We start from the raw sequence: 10450 nt of genomic DNA on the forward strand, positions 1-10450 counted from the left end.
GCATTTTTCATGCTCACCAAACTGTCCTATAAGCATTGTTCATAACATTCATACCCATGTATCAATGCTACTCTCACTTTTGGTTATAGAAGCTTCTCTTTTCAGATGGAAGTGACCACTGAGGTGACCCTCAAAAGGCACCATAGTGCTGAGAAGACAGGGCAGAGTAGTGTTTAGCACTGAAATATGTCTATCACACCTTCCAAGGCTCAGGGTCCATTGTGGAAGAGCTGGCCGAAAAAAATGTAAGAGCCAAAGGCAAGATATGACTGCTTACACTGCAATCTTCCAAACACAAAATGGCCTGAATATCCATGACCTCATATTGCCTGGTACTACCTACACCAGACCCTCAAAACAGGAGGAAAAGATTATGAGATCAAAATAAAAGACTTATTAAGACAGGGAGGGGATATGATGGAGAGTGGACTTGTGGAGAGAAAAGTGGGAGAGGGAAGGTAATTATCATGGTTTAGTTTCTATAATGATGGAAGTTGTCAATAAAAAGTTTTTTTAAATAAAAAGTTTAGAGACTTCCGGTTAAGATGGTGGCATAGGTACCACACAAAAGCAGCCTGGGAGAAAAAGACCAAAAAAACTCAGCAAAATACACATTTTTACTAAGCCAGGTGCAGGGAGCTTCCACTCACACCGGCGCTCTCCACAACTCAGGAAACGTGAAGGGAAAGCAGCAGTGAGCAACGGAGGAGCAGACCACAAGGTAGAAGACCACGTGGAACAGTGAGAGATCCAGAGCAGCTGCGGCTCCCTCCCCTCCCCCACCGCCTACGCCCAGCTCCAGCGAAAGAGCAGTGGTCCCAGGACCCAGCCACGCCACTTTGGGTCGACAGCAGGACCCAAGCAGGAGTAGAGTCTGGCAGCAAAATCAAGGGCTACGGCACCAGTAACACAGGCCCCAACAGCAGCAGACCCAGTAGCGGCAGCAGCAGCAGACCCAGCAGCATTAGACCCAGTAGCAGCAGCAGCAGACCCAGCAGCAGCAGCTTCAGCAGCAGCAGTGGCTCCAGAAGTGGCAGCGACAGCAGCAACAGCAGCAGAGGCAGCAGCAGTGGTGGGCCCAGCAGCAGCAGCGTCAGCTGCTGACAGACCCAGCAAAGGCAGCTTTAGCAGCAGCAGTGTATGTGCTGATCTGCAGGGCCACAGTTGCCAGGCTCGGTTTGCACTGAAGGAAAAGCCAGTGCCCAGGTCCAGAAATCAGAACAGCAGCCTGATGACCACGCAGCAATGTGACTGAGACAAAAATCATCCAAGGTAAATGAGATTGCACCAGGGAAGGGTCTCACTTGGTCACAAGCTGACTTGGATCCCTATGTTGATAGAGGATCTGGTTGTTATAATAACTACTCTGGCATACATACTCGGGGCTGTTTTTGATTTAATGGGTACAGTGTTTAGATAACTTTTAGAATCTACTTGTATTTTATTCCACTCAGCCTACTTGAATACTCCCATAGCAGGGAAACTCAACCCCTAGGAGCACCTTTATAGATACTCTGAGAGTGTTAAGAGCCAACACCTAATACCTTAAGATCCTACCCTGAAAATATATAACATCAAATCAATTGATACAGTTAAGAATACCCAGTTAGATAGAAAATCCAAGCATTAACTTAATCCAAGATGCAAAAACATATACATTATAACACAAGAAACACTAAAAAGCAAGATGATATAAATCCACCTAAAAGTATTAATGCATCAGAAATGACCTCCAGTGAGAACGAGTTAGAGGAAATTCTTGAGAAACATTTCAAAAGAATGATTATAAATATGTTCAAAGAAGTCAGAGAACAAATCAAACGAGTCAAAGAGGAACTTAAAGAGGAAATCAAAGGAATCAAAGAAGATGCAGGATACCAATTTTATAAAATAAAGAAGGCAATACAAGACATAAGTAAGGAAATAGAAATAATAAAGAAAAACCAGTCAGAATTACTAGCAATGAAGAACACAGTTAATGAAATAAAAAACTCTGTAGAAAATCTCACCAGTACAATGGATGAAGGAGAGGACAGAATATCTAAGCTAGAAGACCAGGTGGCAGATCTAATACAGCCCAACAAAGAGAAAGACAAACTTATAGAAAAGTATGAGTGGGAATTTCAAGATATTCAGGACGATATGAAAAGATCCAATATAGGAATTCAGGGCATAGTAGAAGGAGAAGAATTTCACTCAAAAGGCATAGTAGGTGTCTTCAGCAAAATCATAGAAGAAAATTTCCCCCAAATTGGGAAAGAAGTGCCAATGCAGATACAGGAAGAGTTTAGAAACCCAGCCAGACAAAACCCAGAAAGAACCTCTCCTCATCATATTATAATCAAACTTCCCAACACACACACCAAAGAAAAAATATTGAAAGCAGTTAGAGAGAAAAATCAAGTTACCTACAAAAGCAAGCCTATCAGGATTACAGATTATTCAACACAAACTTTAAAAGCCAGAAGGGCTTGGAGTGATATGTTCCAAGTTCTGAAAGATAAAAACTGTCAACCAAGGTTACTTTATCCTGCAAAGTTATCCATTCAAATAGACGAAGAAATAAGGACATTCCATGACAAAAGCAGGTTAAAGGAGTATTTGAAGACAAAACCAGCTCTACAGAAAATACTGGATACAATCCTCCATGCTGAAGAAAATGAAAACCACACATATAAGGAACCTAGAAAAAACAAGCAATACTCAAATACTAGCTAACACAAGAGAGCACAGATAGAACCGGAACCACAAAAAAAAAAAAAAATGGCAAACATAAATACACACCGTTTAATAATATCTCTTAATATCAATGGCCTCAATGCCCCAATGAAAAGACATAGTTTGCAGACTGGGTTACAAAGCAGGATCCTACAATTTGTTGTCTCCAAGAAACTCACCTTTCTACAAAGGATAGACATTATCTTAGGATGAAAGTTTGGAAAACGGTGTTTCAAGCAAATGGGCCTAGAAAACAAGCAGGGGTTGCTATCCTAATATCAGACAAGATAGACTTCAATCCAACGTTAGTCAAGAAAGATAAGGAAGGTCACTTTATATTGATTAAGGGCACACTCCAACAGGAGGACATTACAATCCTAAATATATATGCACCTAACATGGGGGCTCCCAAATTCATCAAACAAACACTATTAGAACTAAGGTCACAGATAACACCAAACACAGTGGTGGTGGGTGACTTTAACACCCCACGCTCATCAATTGACTGGTCATTTCAGGAAAAAATAAACAGAGAGGCATCTGGACTAAATGAGGTCATACAAGGAATGGACCTAACAGATATATACAGGACATTTCATCCAAAGGCTGCAGAATATACATTCTTTTCAGCAGCACATGGAACATTCTCTAAAATAGACCATATATTAGGACACAAAGCAAATCTTAACAAATTCAGGAAAATTGAAATAATTCCTTGCATTCTATCTGACCACAATGGAATTAAACTTCAAATCAGTACCAAGAAGGGCTATAGAGCATAAAAAAAATCATGGAAACTAAACCATACACTACTAAATGATGAATGGGTCAATGAAGAAATCAAGAAGGAAATCAAAAAATTTATAGAATCAAACGATAATGAGAACACAACATATCAAAATCACTGGGACACAATGAAGGCAGTTCTAAGAGGTAAATTTATAGCCTAAAGTGCCTATATTAAGAAATTAGAAAGGTCATAAGTAAACAACCTAATGCTTCACCTTAAAGCCTTGGAAAAAGAACAAGGCAACCCAAAAATCAGTAGGCGGGAAGAAATAATAAAGATTAGGGCAGAAATTAATGAAATTTTAAAAAATCCTAAGAATTAATGTAACAATGAGTTGGTTCTTTGCAAGGATAAACAAGATTGATAAACCCTATGCATATCTGACCAAAAAAAGAGAGAAGAGACACAAATTAACAAAATCAGAGATGAAAAAGGTAACATCACAATAGATTCCAGAGAAATTCAAAAAATCATAGGGACATACTATAAAAGCATATACTCCACAAAGTATGAAAATCTGAAAGAAATGGATGCTTTCCTTAATTTTTATTACATACCTAAATTAAATCAAACTGAGATTAATCACTTAAATAGACCTATAACAAACATGAAGATCTGAACAGTTATCAATACTCTCCCAACTAAAAGAAGCCTAGGCCCAGATGGATTCACTGCTGAATTTTAACAGACCTATAAGGAAGAGCTAACACCATTGATTCTTAAGCTTTTCCAGGAAATAGAAAAAGAAGGAATTCTACCAAACTCCTTCTATGAGGCCAGTGTCACCCTGATACCAAAACCAGGCAAAGATAGAACAAAAAAAGAAAATTACAGACCAATCTCCCTCATAAACATAGATGCAAAAATTCTCAACAAAATATTGACAAACAGAATACAAGAGTATATCAAAAAGATCATTCACCCTGACCAAGTAGGCTTTATCCCAGAGATGCAGGGATGGTTCAATATACGAAAATCTATAAATGTAATACATTATATAAACGGGTTTAAGGACAAAAATCACATGATCATCTCATTAGATGCAGAAAAAGCATTTGACAAAATCCAACATCCCTTCATGATAAAAGTCCTACAGAGACTGAGAATAGAAGGAACATATCTCAATATAATAAAAGCTATTTATGACAAGCCTACAGCCAACATATTACTAAATGGGAAAAAATTGGAAGCTCTTCCACTAAAATCAGGAACAAGACAAGGGTGTCCACTGTCCCCACTTTATTTAATATAGTTTTGGAAGTCTTAGCCATAGCAATAAGGCAAGAGACACACATAAAAGGGATACAAATTGGAAAGGAAGAGATCAAGTTATCATTATTTGCAGATGACATGAGTCTATACATAAAGGACCCTAAAAGCTCTTCTAGCAAACTGTTAGAGCTGATCAAAACCTACAGCCATGTAGCAGGATACAAAATAAATACACAGAAAACAGTAGCCTTCATATATGCTAAAAACAAACACACTGAGGATGAAATCAGAGAATCACTCCCATTCACAATTGCATCAAAAAAAAATAAAGTACCTTGGAATAAACCTAACCAAGGAAGTAAAGAATCTCTACAATGAGAACGTTAAAACTCTCAAGCGAGAAATTGCAGAAGACACTAGAAAGTGGAGAAACATCCCTTGTTCCTGGATTGGAAGAATCAATATTGTGAAAATGGCAATCTTACCTAAAGCAATCTACACATTTAATGCAATCCCTATCAAAATTCCAAAAGCATTCTTCATGGAAATAGAAAAAACAATCCAAACATTCATTTGGAATCACAAAAAAACCTTGAATATCTAAAATAATACTGAGCAACAAAAATAAGACTGGTGGTATCACCATACCTGATTTTAACCTATACTACAGAGCCATAGTAACAAAAACAGCATGGTACTGGCACAAAAACAGACATGTAGATCAGTGGTACAGAATAGAGGACACAGATGTAAGCTCAAGTAGCTATACTCACCTGATATTCGATTAAAATGCCCAAAATACTCACTGGAGAAAAGACAGCCTCTTCAGCAAATGGTGTTGGGAAAACTGGATATATATCTGCAGAAGGATGAAAATAGATTCTTCTCTCCCTCCATGCACAAGAATTAAGTCCAAATGGATTAAAGACCTTAACATCAGACCTGAAACTCTGAAACTGCTAGAGGAAAAACTAGGGGAAACCCTCTAACATATTATTATAATATTAATAATAATAATAATAATAATAATAATAACATATTATTGGTCTTGGCAAACACTTTCTTAATTGCTCAGGCTATAAAACCACACATTAATCACTGGGACCTCATGAAATTACAAAGATTTTGCACTGCAAAGGACACAGTGAAAAAAGCAATGTGGCAGCCTACAGAATGGGAAAAAATCTTCACCAGCTATATATCTGATAGAGGATTAATATCTAGGATATACAAAGAACTCAAAAAGTTAAATAATAAGGAATCAAACAAGCCAATCAAAAAATGGGCTATGGAGCCTAATAGAGCATTCTCAAAGGAAGAAATACGAATGGCATATAAGCATCTAAAAAAATGTTCTACGTCACCAGTCATCAGGGAAATGCAGGTTAAAACTACATTGAGATTCCATCTCTCCTGTCAGATTGGCCACCATCATGAAAACAAATGATCATAAATGTTGGCGGGGATGTGGAAAAAAAGGAACCCTTCTACACTGCTGGTGGAATGCAATCTGGACCAGCCATTGTGGAAATCAGTGTGGAGGTTCCTAAAACAGCTAAAGATTGATCTACCATATGACCCAGCTATAGCACTCCTAGCATATATCCTAAGGACTCATCTCATTTCCTTAGAAGTACATGCTCAACCATGTTTATTGCTGCTCAATTTGTAATAGCTGGGAAATGGAGCCAGCCTAGATGTCCCTCAACTGATGAGTGGATAATGAAGATGTGGCACATTTATGCAATGGAATTCTACTCAGTTTTAAAGAAAAATAAAGTTATGAAATTTGCAGAAAAATGGGTGGACCTGGAAAGGATTATACTAAGTGAGGTAACCCAGGCCCAGAAAGCCACGTGCCACATGTTCTCTCTCATATGTGCATCCTAGCTACAGGTGACTGGGCTTCTGCGTGAGAATGAAAATACTTAGTAGCAGAGGCCAGTAAGTTAAAAAGGAGACATAAAGGGAAGAGAAAGGAAGGAAGGAGGGTACTTAATAGGTTGATATTGTATATATGTAAGTACAATGATTGTGATGGGGATGTAATATGATGGAGAATGGAATTTCAAAGGAGAATGTGTGGGGGGAGGGAGGGAATTAACATGGGATATTTTCTTATAATCATGGAAAATGCTAATATAATTTTTTTTTAAATATTAGGGGCTGGATGGATGGCTTAGGGGTTAAGATGTTTGCCTGCAAAGTAAAAGGGTTTAGGTTTGATTCTCCTGGACCTACCTAAGCCAGATTCACAAGGTGGCACATACATCTGGGGTTCGTTTGCAGTGGCTGGAGGCCCTGGCACGCCCATTCTCTCTCTCTCTCTCTCTCTGTCTCTCTCTTTCTCACTCTCATATAAATAAAATGTATTTTAAGGATAAAAAAATGAATTAATAAAATAAAAAGGTTACATATTTATTTATAACAACGTGTGTGTGTATGTGGTCAGGCACACCAGGTCCTCTTTCCACTGAAAATGCCAGATGCATGCCATTTTTTTTGCATCTGGATTTACATGGGTACTGGGAGAATAATACCAGAGCTGGTAGGTTTTACAAGCAAGTACCTTTAACCACTGAGCCATCTCCCCAGCTCTTGTTGTTTCTATTCTTGTCACATGTTTTTAAATCACATTCTAGATGCACATGGTGGTGCACATATTTAATCCCAGTATGTGGGAGACTGAAATAAGATTGCTGTAAGTCTGAAGCCAGCCTAGACTACAGAATGAGTTCCAGGTGAGCCTGAACTAGAATAAGACCCTCCTTCAAAAAAGAAAAAAAAAAAAAGTTCACACTTCAGTTTTTAAAATGTGTTATATATTTGTGTGTGTGTTTGGTTGTATGTGTGACAGTGTAGATGTACACATCCGCGGTGTGTGTTTTCATTTGTATTTGGGTGTAGGTATGCATACGCCATGGCACATGTGGAGATCAGAGGACAACTTTCAGGTCAAGACTGGCTTTTCCACCTCACTTGAGGCAAAGTTTCTCTGAACCTTATTCTGCTGTTGTTCTTCCCTGAGCTCACTGCACGCTTCCTGGAAAGTCTCCAGACTCTGCCTCCCATCTCTCTATCAGCATCCTGCACTGACAGAAGCCACAACAACTTTTTTTTTAATGTGGAGTCTAAACATCACACTCAGCTACCCCATTTTGAGTGTCAAGTCCTTATCCACTGAGTCATCTCCTCAGCCCTCCTATAAAATGCACACAATGTAAATTATACTGTTTCTTTTAATTTTAATTATTTTTGTTTATTTGCATGCATGCTCACACACAACAGGCCTCTTGCTACTGCAAAAGCACTCCAGACACTTGTGCCACTTTTGTATCTGGCTTTACATGGGTACTAGAAAGTTGAACCCAGGTTGGTAGGCTTTGTAAGCAAGTGACTTTAACTGCTGAGCCATCTCCTCAGCCCAACAATACTATCTCAATTACTCAAATATGCAGCTCAGTAACATTAAGTATATTCACACTGTTGTGCATCTATCACCTTCAGCCATCTCCAGAACCCTTTCCTGAAACTCCATCCTAATTAAACACTCACTCCCTGCTTCTCCTCCCTGTGCCCTGGAACTCACCATTCTTTTTTTTTTTTGTTTTGTTTTGTTTTGTTTTGTTTTGTTTTGTTTTGTTTTGTTTTGTTTTGTTTTTCGAGGTAGAGTCTCACTCTAGCTCAGGCTGACCTGGAATTCACTATGTAGTCTCAGGGTGGCCTTGAACTTATGGCGATCCCCCTACCTCTGCCTCCCGAGGGCTGGGATTAAAGACGTGCGCCACCACGCCTGGCCTCACCATTCTTTTTTGATTCTACAATTTTTTTTTAATTTTTTGAAGTAGGTCTCACTCTAGCCCAAGCTGACCTGGAATTCACTATGTAGTCTCAGCATGGCAATCCTACCTCTGCCTCCCAAATGCTGGAATTAAAGGCATGGGCCACCACATCCAACCTTGTCTCTACAAATGTATCTGCTTTAGTGATTCCCTTGTGCTGTTGTTTAGATGTAAAATGTCTCCCAAAGGCTCATGTGTATTAATACTTGGTCCCCATATGGTGGTGCTGTTTAAGGTTGTGGAACCTTTAGGAGTTAGCGTCTTGCTGAAGGAAGTGGGTCACTTGAGGTGGGACTTGAGATTTTATAGCCTTCCCCCACTTTCAGTTTGCCCTCTGCTTTCTGCCTGTGGCTGCAGTATGTCCAGCTGACCTCCTCTTTCTGCAGTCATGTCTTCTCCCACTGTAATAGAATGTATCCACTTTGGAACTCTCAGCCTGAACAAACTCTGCCCTTCCTTAAGCTGATTCTGACCTTGGGTTTCACTCACAGCACTGAGAGAGTAGCTGATAACCATGTAAGCAGAATCAGTCAGACATGATGGTGCATACCTGTCAACCCAGCACCTGGGAAGTTGAAGCAGAGGATCAGAAGTTCAAGGTCATTCTCAGCTACATAGTGAGTTCAAGGTCAGTTTGAGATATATAAGACCCTAACTCAGAAAAAGATAAGAGAAAATGAGTAGATCCATGAAGTATTTATCCTTTTTTTTAAATCTAGGTAGGATCTCACCCTAGCCCAGGTGTATTTATCCTTTTTGTTGATTTATTTCACTTACCATAACATTCTCAAGAAGGTTCAACCATATTGTAGTATTTGTCAGAATTCCCTCCCCCTGTCTCTCCCTCTCTTTCTCCTTCCTCTCTCTCTCTCTCTCTCTCTGTGTGTGTGTGTGTGTGTGTGTGTGTGTGTGTGTGTGTGTGTGTATTCTGAGGAATACTGCTGTGGTGGTATGCATGAAAAATATCCCCCATAATCTCAGGTATTTGTAATTAAGCCTACTGCTTGGTCACCAGCTGGTGGAACCTTTGGGAAGTGAAAACTTGATGTAGGAGGTGTGTTGCTGGGGGGGTGGATTTGGGTTGATCAGTCCAGCCCACTGGATATTCAGGGCTGGCTCATGCAGACTACTCTCTTCCTTCTGCTGGAGAAAAGATATGAGTTGGCTTACCATGCTTTTCTTCATGATGATTAGACCTACCCCTCAAACTGTAAGCCTAAAATAAATCCTTTTCTCCAATAAGCTGCTTTTGATCAGGTGTTTTGTCCTAACAATGAAAAGGTAACTGCTATAGAAAATTTGGTACCAGAAGTGGGGTCATTGCTACAATTAACATGACCATGTGGTTTTTGCTCTTTTGGAACTGGTTTGCAGGAGGAATATGGAAGTATTTGGTACTTTGTACTAAAGAAGCTTATAGTTCTACAAGCATTGCTTGATGGGCCATTCTGGTGAGAGTTTGAAAGACCTAAATGATGACAGAAATGTAAACTGTGAAGGCTCAGATTATGAAGTTTCAGAGGACCTTTTCTGGACTACAGACTCACTGGTTGCATTCTGCCTATGTCTTGAGAACTTGAGCAAAATTGAACTCACAAGTAATGGACTGGTTGGATATGATGCAGGCCTTTAACCCCAGCACTCTGGAGGCTGAGGTAGGAAGCTGTGGTAGTTTGAATGGATGGCCCCCAATATATTCAGGATTTTATTGCAGTCTGTAATTTAGATCTGCAGCCACCTGGATGGAGGAGTTGTCACTGTGGGTGGATCCTAAGGTCCAGCCTAAGGTGTGGGGGTGGATCTGGAATTCCAGTCTAAAGATACAAAGTACAGGAGCTTTGTCTAGAGTTCCAAAAGTATGCTTGCTTGCTTGCTTTTTGGTGGGGGC

Source organism: Jaculus jaculus, chromosome 1, assembly GCF_020740685.1.
Source record: "Jaculus jaculus isolate mJacJac1 chromosome 1, mJacJac1.mat.Y.cur, whole genome shotgun sequence".
In the NCBI taxonomy this organism is placed as follows: Eukaryota; Metazoa; Chordata; class Mammalia; order Rodentia; family Dipodidae; genus Jaculus; species Jaculus jaculus.